A 12031-nucleotide genomic window follows, 5' to 3' on the forward strand; every position below is an offset into this window, starting at 1 on the left:
CGATCTCAGGTCAGGCGACTTTTCTTCCTCAATCATTTGTGTCTGTTTCGAATTCAAAGTAGAATTCTGAATCCAACATAAGAAAAAAAACGCAAGTATACTACAACTAAAGAATCACAACGATGTTTATACTGTTGGTTTAAATGAATGATCGTTGACATCAGAGAATGAGAGTGATCAGCTGGTGGTGTCTCGGTCATTACCACAAAGTTCTCTGGCAAATTCGCAACACCTCCTGTGTAATCTCGTTATTCCTACCAAACTGGGAATGAAGGAAGGGGAAAAAGAGGAAAAAAAGCTTGTTGAATAACGGAAAGAAACCACAGACTTAATTGATAGTTCGGAACTAAAAAGAACAACCACTGTTGTAACTTAACCTGGATCTCCAAATGTTCAAGTCGACGCTGACTTGGTTGACACGGCATTTGTAAAGAGTTAAAACACCAAGCTCAAATACGTATGCAACAAGCAGGCGCTGCTGGGAATTGAACCCAGGATCGCCTGTTTACTAGACAGGCGCTTTAACCAACTAAGCCACGGCGCCGCACGGACCCACTTGCACATCCATACGTGAAGTTGGTTAACCACTTTTTCACAGGACTTGGAAATGTGTTTTCGGAATAATGTTGTTCACAGAGAATTGCAATCAGTCCTCGAATTTAAAAATTCAGACAGTTTACAGTTGAACATTCTACACTGAAAAGGCATAGAAAAAGATAATCTCCCCTTGCATTAATTTCAAACTGATACCTTCACCTGTTTAAACTGACAGGAGAAACAGGATGTGTTCATCCTCTCCGTGCCCATGAAGCACGTTAATACACACAGAGGAGACCTCAACAAGAGGAACAAGGTCATTGTGGAGATTTGACGAGGTGTAATGTGTAAGTAATTGTAAACATTGGGCAGTAAAAGTTGACCAATTGGCACTGACATTGAGTCTTGCACCACCAGTTCCACTCTCACTTCCTGCCTCATGCCTCCCAGACATCATTGCCAATCACTTGATTTCACTGTTCTGCTCCACTTCTCAACTTATTTCCAAACGATTGCAGATGTCTGATAGGAACCTTCAAATTTTAGAAACGTTTTCCTGGAATATAGTCGTCACTCAATGGGATAGTATTCAGTTCATATACCGAATTACCACAGTGATGGAGGGGATGAGTTACTTTGCTGAACCTTTCTACTCCTCATCACGGACACACAACCATTACACCGATGAGAGGGGGGTGAGTTCCAGTATTTACACACAGCGACACTGAAGGATCAGCGAGATACTTCCAAATCAGAAAGGTGATGTAATCGTAGGGGGATTTGCGGTGGTAGTTTCCCATGTAGGTGCTGCCATTGTGCTGATAGACGGATGGAAAGATTCACTGGACCAAGTCTGGCAGGATCCAGGTGTGTGCTCTGCACACAAGCAGGAATTAGCTTTCCTTCGAATAATTCAGAAAACGAGAAAGGTGTCTTCATTATCTGCGTGGGAATTATATCCAGGTCTGTGTGATGAAAACTCCGACTCCAAAGCAGGGACCTCCAGTGATGCTGACCGTAAACCTTGTGACATGACTTGTACACAGTCTTCAGCAGCAAAGTTGCATTCTTCAAGTTTCGAAACAGTTCATATTATCGCCTTGTGTTTGAATGTGAAATAAACAGCTATGATCATCTGATGTTGTTCAGCAGATGTACTGCAGGAAGGCACAGAACAGGCTGATGGTCACAGGGCCTCGTTTTGACGCGCTGTCGTCCAGTGAGCGGGCGGCACCAATAAGCGAACCGTTCAACTCGTCTTATTCTAAATCTGGGGCTAGAAATGAACAGAGTTTTCTCGCTGAACTTGTTCAGGCTCTTGAAGGGAAGAGCCCTTGACTCAAATTATGAAAGTACATTTGACAGAAGTGGATCATGAATCGTGTCGTGGCTGTGAATACAACAATGGAAACTTTCAGCAGAGATGCTGACAACGCTGAAGGGGGCACTTGAAGACAAATGTGTTTCCTTTACCAGGGAAAGGCACTGCTTCACAAAGTGCGACTTTTGTATTAAAGCAGTGACGCTGATTACCTTTGTAAGTTCTTCACCTTGTCAATCTTATTTCTCCCAATCTAAATGTCTCCATTAAACATGGAAAAGCTGAGAGGAAGGCGGCGCTCAGTCGGCCCAGTGTTGCAATGGGTAACGAGTCTGAATTCGAATCAGACTATCGTCGCTTTGAGTTCTGCCTAGCTCAATTGCAGCATGTCGCTTTGCTGACATCAGACATAACTGGTTTTATAAATACATTAAGGACAAAAAAAGAATCTGCGAAGAGTAGAGGGACATCTCCAAAATCGATAAGCCTGTCTCTGTTTGGTGCCACTCGAGATGGGGGTGTTATGAATCCTGACCTTTATTTGAATGTTTACTGTGGGGAAGGACATATAACATGGAACATAAAGGAATACAGCGCTGACCAGGACCTTCGGCCCTCAATGTTGCGCCGAATTTGGACTATTCTCAGCTTATCCCCCTTCACAATCCCATCATCATCCATGTCCTTATCCAAGGATTGTTTACATCTCCATAATGTGCCTGAGTTAACCACACTGGCGGGTAGGGCATTTCGCGCCCTTTCAACTCTCCCAGTAAAGAACCTGCACTTGACATCTATCTTAACTCTATCACCACTCAATTTGTAGCTATGTGCATTCGTGCAAGCTGACATCATCATCCAAGCAAAACGACTTTCATGTCTACCGTATTTAATTCTCTGATCATCTTGTATATCTCTACCAAATCTCCTCTGAGCCTTCTTCTTTCCGAAAAGAACAAACACTTTTCTCTCAGTCTTTCCTCATTCGACCTTCTCCAGACCAGACAACATCCTGGTAAACCTACTCTGCACCTTTTACAATGCTTTCACATCCTTGCCAACATACGGCGATCATAAATGTACACAATATGCCAACTGCCCCGGCAATGGCATTTTGTACTATTGCAGCATGATTTAGCGGCTCCGAAACTCAATCCCTCTTCCAATGAAACCTAACACAATGTATGCCATCTTAACAGCACTATCGACCTGGGTGGCAACTTTCAAGGATCTATGTTCATGGACTTCAAGATCCCTCTTCATATCCACACAAGCAACAATCTTTCCGGTGACCCAATACTCTGCCTTCCTATTATTCTTCCCAAAGTGCATCACCTCACATTTAGGTGCATGTAATTCATTGTGCCACCTCTCACTCCAATTTTGCAATTTATCCAAGTCCCCCTGCAACCTGTGATATTCTAGCAAACTGTCCACTACTCCACCAACGTTATTATCGTCTGCAAATTTCCTAATTCATCCACGTCCATGCCTGCGTCTAAATCATTTATAAAAATGATAAACAGCAGTTGTCCTAAAACAAATCCTTGGGAGACACCACTGGTAACTGGACTCCAGGTTGAATATTTTCCATCAATCACCACTTGCTGCCTTCTTTCAGAAAGCCTGTTTCAATCCAAATTGCCACATTACCTTCCATTCCATGCATCTGCATTTCTTTTCAATAGCCTACCATGTGGAAACGTCTCAGAGGCTTTACTGAAGTTCAAGTATAACACGTCAACTGCTCTACCCTCATCTACATTCTTGGTCACGTGATCAAACAAGACTCAATGAGTTTGTGAGACATTACCTGCCCTTGACGAAACGATGTTGACTATCTGAAATCAAATTGTTGCTTTCGAGATGATTATACGTCTTACATTTTATAATTCTTTCCCAAACCTTTCCTACAACAGAAGTAAGGCTCACTGATCTTTAATTACCTGCGTCATCTCTACTGCCCTTCTTGAACAAGAGCACAACATTTGGAATCCTCCATTCCTCTTGAACTAAACCTGTAGACAATGACGACTCAAATATCAAAGCCAAATGTTCTGCTATCTCCTCGCTGGCTTCCCAGAGAGTCCTCAGATAAATCCCAACTGGCCCAGGTGACTGGCCTACGTTCACTCCATCTGGGATTGCTAACGCCTCTTCATAACTAACACTGACCGTTTTAAGTCTAAAATCTTGTATCTCATTCTTCGGCTCTACAATATGCTCCTTTTCCTGAGGGAAAAACGGTGAGAAATGTCCGTTTAGTCCCTCTCCGATCTTTACAGTTTCCGCACTCAACATCCCACTTCTGTCTTTGACTGGCCCTCTTCCCACCCTAGTCATCCTTTTAATCTTCACATTCCGATAGAAAGCTTTAGGTTCCTTTATCTATTTGTTAATGGCTGCTCGTGTCCTTTCTTTGCTCTTCTTAACATTCTCTTTAAATCCTTCCCAGATGACCTGTAACTCTCAATTTCCACATCTGAACCATTTGTCTCTCAACTTATAAGCCTCCTTCTTCCACTCTACAAGAGATGCAATTTCTTTCGTCATCCACGTTTCGCCTACCTTATCACTTCCACCCTACCTGACTGGGACATACCTATCAAGGACACGCAATACCGGTTTCTTAAACCAGCTCCACGTTTCCATTTTCTGCATCCCTTGCATTTGCTACCCCATTCTATGCATTTTAAAATTGCCAAATCGCATTACAATTGCCCTTGCCCATCGATAACCCTTGACCTGTGGCATGAAACATGGAGTCTGTGGGGAAATATATGTTGTTATCTTGAAATAAAGATTATGTTAGTGAGGAGGAAGCACTGGATGTATTGAAACGGATAAAAGTTAATAAATCCCCATGTCGTCATCAGATCGCAACTCAGAGCTCAGTCGGAAGTGAGGCAAGTGATTTCTGGGTCACATGCTGAATATTGTGACATCGATAATCAAAGGTGAGGGGCCACAACACTGTAGACTGTCTAACATGATACTCCATTTAAGAAAGGAGGGAATGAAAACCAGGCGACTATAGACCTGCGAGTCTGACATCGGTGGTGGGCACATTGTTGGAGGGAATCCTGAGAAACAGGAGTTAATGTATTTGGAAAGGCAAGACCGATTAGGAAAAGTCAGCAATGACGTTATGCGTGCGAAATGATGACTTGTTAAATTGGAAGAGTTTTTTATGAAGTAACAAAGAGGATTGATGAGGGCAGAGCCATGTGCGGGATCTATGCAGATTTCAGTGGTCGACAATGTTCGCCATGGGAGTGTGGTTAGCAAGGTTAGGAGATCCAACCATTTGGATTCAGAACTGGCTCGAAGGTAGAAGACAGAGGTTGGTGGTGGAGTGTTATCTTTCATACTGGAGGCCTGCGACCACTGGAGTGCCACAAGAATCGATGCTGGGTTAATTTTCGTCATTTTCATAAATGTTTTGGATGTGATCATAGGAGGTACAGCCAGTAAGTTTGAAGATGACACAAAACTGGAGAAGATGATCACCTCAGTTTACAACGGGATTTTAATTGGATGATCGAATGAGCCGAGGAGTGGCAGAAGATGGAAGTTGAGAAAGATGAGGTCTGCATTTCGGAACGACATATCAGAGAAGGACTTGTACATTTTGTAGTAAGCTCCTGTACAGTGTTTAAGAACAGAGAGACCGTGGACTGAATATTCATTGTCCCATTAATGTGGAGTTGCAGGTACATAGATGGTGAAGAAGGCGATTGTTATGCTTGCCTGTTATTTTGCACGACATTGGGCACATGAGTTAGGAGTCGAGAGTGTGGTGCTGGAAAATCCCAGCAGGTCAGGTAGCATCCGAGGTGCAGGAGAATTGACCCTTCGGACAAAAGCCCTTCATCCTGAATTCCGGACAATTAAATAAGACGGAATTCCAAAAATTGAAACAAGACGGGACCAACACCCCACGATTCTACGGACTACCAAACATCCATAAACCAGGAGAGCCCTCAGACCCGTAGTCTCACTACACGGAACACTAATTTACAGACTGGCCAAAGAACTACACGCAAGACTGAAATAACTAGTAGAAGAGTCACAGCACTCCATCCACTCCACCCAGGAATTCCTAAAAAATCATCAAAAACGCCAAAATAGAGGAAACTGAAGCAATAATCTCATTCGACGTAACAACACTGTTCACCTCCATCAATATCGATATGGTAAAGAAAACACTTTTAGAAGATACAATTACACACACCTCTACCACCATCAATCACATTACCAAGGAAAACATTATGAACCTCGTGGACCTGTGCCTCACCACCCACTTCACCTACATCAACATAACCTACAAACAAACCAACGGCATACCCATGGGAACTCCGCTATCAGGATTAATAGCAGAAGCAGTAATGCAAAGACTAGAACAAACAGCCCTTCCAACCATCAAACCAAAACTCTGAGTCCGCTACAGTGATGGCACTTTTGTCATCACAAAACGCAACAAGATAGAAGAGAAATTTAACATCATCAACGACACCCTCACAGGCATAAAGTTCACCAAGGAGAAAGAAACCGACAACAAGCTCACATTGCTGGACGTCAGAGTCGAAAGAACTGACAATGGAGAACTACAAACCTGCGTATACAAAAAACCCGACAAATACTGATCAAATACTTAACGGCACCAGAAACCCTCCCAACACATAAAAAAACGAAGCTGTATCAGAACACCATTCCAACGAGCCACCTCACACTGTAGCACAGACGAACTTCGTAAAACACAGGAGAACCACCTTTACAATGTATTCAAGAAGAACGGATACTCAAAAACATACAGTCCGCAGATTCCTCAAGAACGAACCACGACAAGCAGACCAAACACAGACAGAAACACTAACCACCTTACCATACATCAAAAAGGTTTCTGAAATGACAGCCTACTAAGACCCCTCGGAACACACAACACGAACCCACCAACACTCTCAAACAAAAACTAACCAAAATAAAAGACCCAGTAAAACCCATGGACAAAACCAACGTCATCTACAAAATTCCATGCAAGTACTGCGACAAACACTACGTAGGACAAACAGGAAGAAAGTTAGTCACCAGGATACACGAACACCAGCTAGCCACAAAATAACACGACCCTCTCTCCCTCGTAGCCCTGCACACGGAGGAAAAACAAAATCACCATTCCGACTGGAACAACGCACTTATCCTGGGACAGGCTAAGCAAAGACATTCCAGAGAATGCCTACAGGCCTAGCACTCCAACCACAACGCCATAAACAAACACATAGATCTGGATACCATCTATCATCCCCACAAAAAACGAACAGGAAATGACATGACCACAAACTCCAGGATACCCATCCTGGACAAACATATAAATAGAAAGCAGGAGAAAAGAGCTGCGCTTCACTTGAAGGTCACCACTGATGATGTTACCAATCCAGGTAATGAAAGGTCTGGATATCAAACCTACAGCTCAGTGAGCAAACCTAACCCCTAAAGCTCAACCTGAGGTACAAACCTTCACATAACTTGCAAAAATGCAGTGGTTTTTCCAGCAACACACTTTGGACTCAAATGTCCAGCATCTGCAGTCCTCACCTCTGCATAAGTGTTAGGAGGTCATGCTGTGGCAGTACAGGACATTGGTTTGGCTTCTTTTGGAACACTGCGTGCAGTTCTGGTCACCTTGCTACCGAAAGAGTGTTGTGAATATTGGAAAATCTCAGATAAGATTACCATCTATAGGGAGAGGCTGAATAAGTTAGGGCTATTTTTCTAAACGTCATGCTGAGATATGACTCTTTAAGGTTCATAAAGTCATGAAGGGCATAGATAGGGTACATGGACAATGTCTTTTTTGTCAGCGAGGGCGAGTCATGACTTCAGTGCATAAGTGTACGGTGAGGGGAAATATTTAAAAAGAACATGACGAATACCGTTTCCACAAAGATGAAAGTGCTGCATGAAATAATCTGTCAAATAAAGTGGAGGAGTTTGGTTCAATCAAAACTTTTAAAAGACATCTGGATGGGCAAAGAAAAGGAAAGGTTGAGAAGGATATGAATCAAATGCTTGCAAGCGGGACGAAATAAATTCAGGGTCGAAATGGATTAGTTGGAATGAAACAATTGGTTCCATGCTGTACATCTGGATGCCTCTATGACGGCATTCTGCCATAATACTTAGTTTACAGTCAGTTCATTCCCTAAGCCGTGCTCTGCAACATTTGGGATATCTCAGACCCAAGTTCCCATCTATTCCATCCGTTCACCTTCCTTAGGTGTCATTCTTCTAAAATATACTCTGCAGTACCTGGGCGATAATATTTTCTCGTGATTCTTTCTATTCGTTTTCCAACCACTCTAAATCTCTGCCTAATTGGTCTCATTACTTCCAAGTGAGTATTTTCTTCATCTTGCTTCCATGTGTCCCGCCTCCATGCATTTAAAAACTTCTGTTATATATCCTTCGCGTGATATAATTCTCTTAGAAGTGTCCCAACCTTCCAATATACCTCGTCACTGACGTTCCTCATACACGTTACCTTCTACGTCACCTTGTTCAGCGCTGTTTCCAAATACTTCACTTCCCGTTTCCTGACGTTTCATACTCAGAATTGACCAATAATACAGCTGGAGGATTCATTCAGAGTCTGATTGCACGGGTGCACATTCAGAAACACTTACTTTCACTTTGAACAAGTTTTTCCATTTGCTGTAGTCGCTGCAAGGGTAGCTCTGACCCATCCCTTTTTAAGGTAGATTGATCTCAGTAAATGAAGCTGCTTTTTGATAAAATTAATCTTGCATTTTGGAAAACGTGATAACTGGAAACGAAGGCTCGAACGGGAAACCCAACCCGGGATCTCTCACGCGTTTCTATTGGAGGAGGCGCAAAGAGAAAATCATTCCACTTGACCAATGACCCACAGACTCAGCACGGTTTCTCAACACGAAACAACTGAGGTTTTCACAGCATGAAATACATTCCACTTTGATCTAGGATTCCCAAGAAGCAAAGAGTTTCCAGGATATCTGCTTCTCATTCTGTCTCCCTGCTCCCGCGACTCTGCTGTGTGTCCCTTCACCAGGGACCATGGTTTCTCCACTGGCCATTAATTAATCCATTTTGCTTCTATTTGCAAACTGTACTGTGGGAGGGATGACCCCATTCCATATTCTGCTATGTGGCATTCATTTGATATGGGAGGAGTCAGTTACTCAAATGAGCAGGATTTTCTCCAGACGTCTGTTAGCGGTGAGATGGAAAGATGCTCAACTGACCAGAAAGAGAGAAATGGAAATGCGAATCTCCTCCCTCAGGTACATTATTATAACAGAGTTCTGTTTTGTGCTTCCTGTTTCGTGTCCAGAAACCAAACTCATATTACAATCGTGTAGAAAATGCTTTAACAACTTGATTCACGTTGTTTGCTGTGAGAGGGCAGCAAATAACAGTGGAGGTCTGGCTGTTCCAGATGAAGAGAATCCGAATGAAACCCATCCGTGCTGCCCTGAGGTGCGAAGCTGCAGACAGTCCAGTGCGGAAGGGAGGGTGAAAAATGAGCTATTGTTTCTCTGTAATCGGCTCTATCCCAGAGCGAAAGTGAGGACTTCAGATGCTGGAGATCAGAGCTGAAAATGAATTGCTGGAAAAGCGCAGCCGGTCAGGCAGCATCCAAAGAGCAGGAGAATCGACGTTTCGGGCATGAGCCCTTCTTCTGGAATGAGGAAAGTGTGTCCAGCGGGCTAAGATAAAAGGTAGGGACGAGGGACTTGGGGGAAGGGCGTTGGAAACGCGATAGGTTAAGGCAAGGGTGATTGGCCAGAGTGGGGGTGGGGGCGAAGAGGTCAGACAGAATATTGCAGGTTTGGAATGTGTTGCTGAGTTCGAGGGTTGGAACTGAGACAAGGTGGGGAGAGGTGAAATGAGGAAACTGGCGAAATCTGAGTTCATCCCTTGTGGTTGGAGGGTTCCTAGGCGGAAGATGAGGTCTCCTCCTCCAGCCGTAGTGTTGCTATTGTCTGGCGATGGAGGTGTCCAAGGACCTATATGTACTTGGTGGAGTGGGAGGGGGAGTTGAAGTATTGAGCCACAGGGTGGTTGGGTTGGTTGGTCCGGTTGTCCCAGAGGTGTTCACTGAAACGTTCCGCAAGTAGGCGGCCTGTCTCCCCAATATAGAGGAGGCCACATCGGGTGCAGCGGATGCAGGAAATGATGTGCGTGGAGGTGCAGGTGAATTTGTGGCGGATATGGAAGGATCCCTTGGAGCCTTGGAGGGAAGTAAGGGGCGAGGTGTGGGCGCAAGTTTTGCATTTCTTGTGGTTGCAGGGGAAGGTGCTGGGAGTGGAGGCTGGGTTGGTGGGGGGTGTGGACCTGACGGGCGAGTCACGGAGGGAGTGGTCTTTTCGGAACGCTGAAAGGGGAGGGATGGAAATATATCCCTTGTGGTGGGGTCCGTTTGGAGGTGGCATAAATGACGACAGATGATACGATGTATAAGGAGGTTGGTGGGGTGGTAGGTGAGGACCAGTGGGGTTCTGTCCTGGAGGCAACTGAAGGGATGGGCTCAAGGGTGGAGGAGCGGGAAGTGGAGGAGATGCGGTGGAGAGCATCGCCGATCATGTCTGGGGCAAATTGCAGTCTTTGAAGAAGGAAGCCATCTGGGTTGTACGGTATTGGAACTGGTCCTCCTGGGAGCAGATGCGGGGGAGACGAAGGAGACATTGCGTTTGAACCCACCCTGCCCACTTTTGATTTCTCTCCCCTAGGCCAAAATTATACCCTTAAACCAACGAACCAGTTTCATACCAGTTGTGATACCAATAATCTAGTTATGTGTTTCTTTTTAATAAGGGATATTTTTGTTGCTGTGGGGAGGGAAAGCAGTACTGAGATTTAATAACAGCTTCATCCCATTGTGGCTCCATGCTCCCAGAAGGCAGTGATATTTCCCTTCCCCCCATGCCGGGTTATGTCGATCAGCGCCTCAACTCACCCGTCTTCAACTGACAGATAGTGCTGGGGGGGAGCAGCACAAATACGGTCTTCAGCTCGTGGTCAAACACGGGACTGCGGGCAGTGGAGTAGGGATATCGTGATTCGTAATTATGGAAGGTGTGGTAGGGTGTGAAAAAGTGAAATCATGCATGCACAAGAACTAACATTCTGGTGGGAACCTTGATAAAATTATTTCATCTGAGACAGAGTGGAAGTTGCAAAGGTGCTGAGAAAGAGACAATCTTGCCCAATAATGTGGAAGTTTGCCTCTGTCATTCTAGATGATACAGGGTGGTCACTGCGGTCTGATTCAGCATGGGGTGTTACTGCAGGAATTCATTTCGCTCAAGCTCAATTATATTCATGTACATGAACTTCAACAAGTTGTAGGATAAAGTGCGGACTGCAGATGCTGGAGACCAGAGTTGAAAAATGTGATGCTGAAAAAAAACAGCAGGCCAGGCAGCATCCGAGGAGCAGGAGAATCGACGTTTCGGGCATAAGCCCTTCTTCAACACATTATACCCAGCTCAGAGAATAAATGTTACTGTTCAATTCATTCCACAGTGGCAGGGAACAGGAGAAAGGAATTCAGACCAAATTCTTGACATAACCTGTTGAAACAAACGGATGTGTGAGAGTGAAACGTGTCGACTTGGAATAGATTGGGTTGTGATCTCTGTTCAGCATGGATGGGTTGGACCAAAGGGTCTCTTTCCATGCTGTATATCACTATGACTCTATGTGAGTGCATGTTTCTGCATTTACAACTTTGGTTCGTGTGTCAATGAACGCAATTCGAGAGATTAGTTCAATTAATTGAGAGATAGAGAGAAGGTGGGAAGTGAGAGACAAAGAGAGAGAGTTTGAATATGAGAATTTGCCACTTTGTCAGCAAAGTGAAATTAACAGGGAGGAGACTAAAACAGGATATAGTGATGTAAACAAGCATATCGAATCTCTGCCACATTTTTGATGAGAAAGATGTTGAATCCCTTATTTATTTCATTGAATAAAATGCGAGGGAGATTGAGTGATTCGAGGATACGTGGGTAATGCTCGTACAGACTAAACTGGTCGATAGAGCTTGTGAGATATTTGTGAGCTGTCAGATGAGAGGTCAAATGATTATAAAGAGATGAAGCAGGCTATTTGAAGTGTTCATGAATTGGTTCC

At 44.2% G+C, this 12031-nt stretch overlaps 1 non-coding gene across 1 annotated transcript; it reads right to left on the minus strand.

The window, feature by feature from the left end:
• Positions 1 to 470: 470 nt before the first annotated feature.
• trnat-agu (transfer RNA threonine (anticodon AGU)) lies at positions 471 to 544 on the minus strand. Its single transcript has one exon. It is a non-coding gene; the product is annotated as a tRNA-Thr (tRNA).
• Between the last annotated feature and the right edge of the window lie 11487 nt (positions 545 to 12031).

Source organism: Chiloscyllium punctatum, chromosome 35 (assembly GCF_047496795.1).
Source record: "Chiloscyllium punctatum isolate Juve2018m chromosome 35, sChiPun1.3, whole genome shotgun sequence".
NCBI lineage: Eukaryota > Metazoa > Chordata > Chondrichthyes > Orectolobiformes > Hemiscylliidae > Chiloscyllium > Chiloscyllium punctatum.